Source organism: Poecilia formosa, unplaced genomic scaffold, assembly GCF_000485575.1.
Source record: "Poecilia formosa unplaced genomic scaffold, Poecilia_formosa-5.1.2 Scaffold422, whole genome shotgun sequence".
Classification (NCBI taxonomy): domain Eukaryota; kingdom Metazoa; phylum Chordata; class Actinopteri; order Cyprinodontiformes; family Poeciliidae; genus Poecilia; species Poecilia formosa.
In genome coordinates, this window is record NW_006800361.1 from 136,889 (window position 1) to 140,729 (window position 3,841).

The 3,841-nt window shown below is 40.6% G+C and overlaps 2 long non-coding RNA genes across 2 annotated transcripts; one reads left to right on the top strand and one right to left on the bottom strand.

Annotated features, from left to right (window-relative positions):
- The first annotated feature begins 9 nt into the window (after positions 1–9).
- On the top strand, positions 10–561 carry LOC107833650 (uncharacterized). The gene is made up of 2 exons (XR_001659418.1): positions 10–147; positions 324–561. It is a non-coding gene; the product is annotated as an uncharacterized LOC107833650 (long non-coding RNA).
- A 2,110-nt stretch (positions 562–2,671) lies between these two features.
- LOC107833653 (uncharacterized) lies at positions 2,672–3,763 on the bottom strand. Its single transcript, XR_001659421.1, has 3 exons — positions 3,280–3,763; positions 2,836–3,203; positions 2,672–2,761 (listed from the first exon to the last, which is right to left on the bottom strand). It is a non-coding gene; the product is annotated as an uncharacterized LOC107833653 (long non-coding RNA).
- Between the last annotated feature and the right edge of the window lie 78 nt (positions 3,764–3,841).

The following is a 3,841-nucleotide window of genomic DNA, read 5'->3' on the forward strand; positions in this document are numbered from 1 at the left end:
TATATATATATATATATATATCGATCTATCAATCTAGTTTGAATATGCTGTATATTCTTCTTGATTACAGTATTTGATGACCACTGTTGGTGTGCGATGTGCGCTGCATACAAAGCCCCGGGGTCTGGCCCTGGAATGACAGACTGGGTGAGAAATCAAGAGTTGTCAATGTAAAATTCAGAAGTAAACACAGGAAATAACTCTTGGGAGCCATGAAATGTTTTATATAATAAATGACAAGCAATTAAACACCAAACTGTGTGACAGGAGATGAGTAAGTTCAGTACTGCTAAACATGTATATTTTCTTGTATTTGTGAACAGATCCAGTGTGACAACTGTGACCGATGGTACCATGCCCTGTGCATAAATATGAAGAGCACAGAATTTCAAAAGAAAAAAAAAGGCAGTTGGAAATGTGTATTGTGTAGTTAATCTGAAAACTAGAAACTGTGTTCATTATTGTTCGAAATACGTTTAGAAAATATCTGTGGAAAATGAAAATGTAATATGTTTGTTTGGCATTGATGCTCTGTGTGATGTATAAAGTGTACTTGAATAATTTCAAAGAGATTTGAAGTCATTTTATGACGTAATCTGAAAGCTATTAAGCAACAATCTTAAACTTTAAGGAAAAGATTCCTAAGAATTATAAAATAAAAACATAAAACATAAACAAATGTCTGTGCATCATCTATAGAGACTATTATAATTATTTCAAAGTGATTTTGAGTCATTAGGTCAAATGACCTGGAAGCTATGGAAGAAAACATTATATTATTTAATATTAAAATTATTGAAAATATTGTATATGACTTTAAAATTTTATAGATGCTATTTTGGCTCATGTAAAAGCCTGAATTAGCACTGACAATTAGTTAGTTGGTTACAATTCAAGGCATTTATTAACATTTCTTTGACAGGAATGTTTGGTTCGGTAATTTGTTGATAGTCCCTAAGTGAACCTTCGGGCGCTGCGAACCGCTGGCCGACAGTAGCGTTCATAAATCGGATCAACCTTGAGCTAAACGCCGCTTACTCCACGGAGCTCGAATATCGAATATCCAACTTGAAACTAACTTCACTGCGGTCCTGAACTCCTGCATGTCTCACAAACAAAGCCTCGGAGCTTAGTTTCTATGTAAACATGGCATCTTTCATTTCGACTGACTCTGCAGAGTATTTCTGAGTCGATTAGTGTAGCATTTATCCCGGATTTTCACAAAATATCAGCCACGACAATGAACAGGGGAACCAACAAGTTCATGTCATCTTTTATGGACATCAAGGTGTTTGAGCCACGGGATGCCTCCAACATTGTCGCAGCTAAAAGCTACCGGTCGTTGAGGAAAACAGCAGATCCTCACAGCCTCAGCATAAATATAGTTGTGGACAAGATCACTGGTGCCTGTTGTTCTTGTAAGGCTGGGTAAGTCGGCATTCATGGTTTTCAGGGTTACTTTTGGAATCAGTGATTTCTGTTGTTGGCAAATGTTTGAGTGTGCCTAGGCCTGATAGACTGTACTCGGTGCTAGCGTGGCTAACACGATTACAGTTTAGTAAAAAGCCTTTTCAGGTCAAATAAAATCCTTTATGTATGTCAGATACGGTACACATTGCATATCGATCTGTTCAGCTAACGTAAGACTGTAACAGACAGGCTTTCAGGGTGTAGAAGTTGTATCGGTACTGCCATTATGCTGTACTTAGCTAAAAGGTTTTCATAATGGATGTATTAATTACTGACTTTATTTTTTTCATTCACTAAACACAAAGAAAGCAAAGTAATAATACTTACATCACACACTCCTTTGTTCTTATTGATCCTACGACGGTTGAGCTGCAAATGCTTTGATCCAAGCAAGACTTTCCGTTTCAGATTTGGGAAATCTGTGAATTTTAGTTCCACAAATACGATCAGGATACCTGACATCGCCTGAACAGATTCCCCACTGACAGTGGAGAACCGTTCTTTCTTTCTGCCGGTCTGCTAGTCCACAATGTACATTAGCATTAGCATGTGTTTACTACGGTGGCTTGTGTTTGTGAGACGGTCACCACGTGGTAGCTGCGCTGTGACGTCAAATGGGCATTAGCCAATGAAACGCGACCCCTGTGGTAAGGTCCATGGGCTTCCTGTCTGACTCCCNTTAAAATTATCCAAGGTGGCCCAGAGATAAGGCCACTCCAGTCTGTCAAACGCTTTTTCGGCGTCGAGAGACAAGACAGAACACGGGGAATCAGTTGTCTTTGCTGCGTGACTAATGTGTAGCAAGCGCTGTAGATTGTCAGATGCAAATCTGCCTTTTATAAATCCAGTCTGATCATTATGCATCAGTCTAGATAAATAGATTAAAAGTCACATTGCAAGTACTTTCGCATAGAGTTTGACAACCCCATTTAAAACAGACAGGGGTCTGTAGTTACTACATGGTGCTGGGTTTTTATTAGGTTTGAGAAGCAATGTGATTATTGCGGTATTAATACTTGGATTAAATGAACCTTTATCAACTGCCTCATTAATCATATCCAACAATGGTGGGCCGAGTATATCCCAGAAGGCAAGGTACAACTCTGGTGGGACACCGTCCCAACCTGGGGATTTACCGTTCCATCATAGTGAGTTGTATTTTTCTGACCCACATGCAGAACACAAGATGGAGAACAGGAAATCAGTTAAATATGTTTAATAAAAATAAAAAAAAATAGAAACGATAATCAAAACTAGATCCAAGAGCTTGTGGCTTCTGGAATCGGGAACGCTGGCCGGAGAGAAGCAGAAGGTAAGCTTTGAAGACGGGAAAGATTAAAATTGTGAATCGCCAAGGGAGCTTACTTGGATGGAGGAAGTAGTATGCAGGAGGGAAATACTGAGGTTACCGGGGTGGCGCTCAACAATGGTGGGTAGGCTGTGATTTGGCGGGGAACAGCGACAGAAGAGAGAGTTAACAGTTCTGCCTTTCAGGCCGGAGGAGTGAGGGGCCAGCCAACAGAGGGATCCAAAGAGGTTTGGTTCAACGGCTTGGAGGTAAGTGGAACTTGGGCTTCCAGTAGGTAATGCCCACGGCATCACGAGAAGAATGAAGCACAGGGAAACTGCCAGTATTCAGACTGTTAGTGGGAATCAGTCACTGCGTCACAATGGATCACCTGAAAAGAGGACACAAAAGATACATTTTTCACAAGAAACAAAATCACAAGGAGCTCAGGAGGCCTTGAGTACCATTACTGGCAAAACACTCTGGTGACAAAGTGTTGGCTGCCCCTCTTTCTTATACACCTCCTGACGATAAACGACCTGCAGGTGTGTAGGTAACCAGCCACCGTCAGTCAGCCCTTCCAGAATGGATCCCAGCCGCCCTCTGGTGGAGAAAGGGGGAAACACAGCCAAAAAACAAGCAGCACCACCCCAGATCCCAACACTTTCCTCATAGAGTCCAGGGCTTTTTTCAGCTCTTGTAACGTAATGGAGAAGTTTTTCTGAACCCTGATCAGTAAGAGTAGGGAGCTGAAGATTCCTAAAAAAAACTGCTCACATTTTTCAGCATTCAAAACTACTTCAGAGGAGTAAAGGGAAGAGTAATAAGTTTTGAATGCCGAATTAATTTCGCAGGGTTCAGTTAGGGTACTGGTAGGTGACTGAATGGCCATGATGTTGGAGTATTTCTCATTCTGTTTCAGTCTTCAGGATAGTAAATGACTCGGTCTACAGCCATTAAAATAATAATTCCTTCTGGTTTCATGAATTAGGAATTTGGCTCTTTGTCTTAATAATAAGATTAACTCTGTCCTAGTCACAGATATTTTCCCCAATTGTTCACCATTCTGTTTATCCTGTCTTT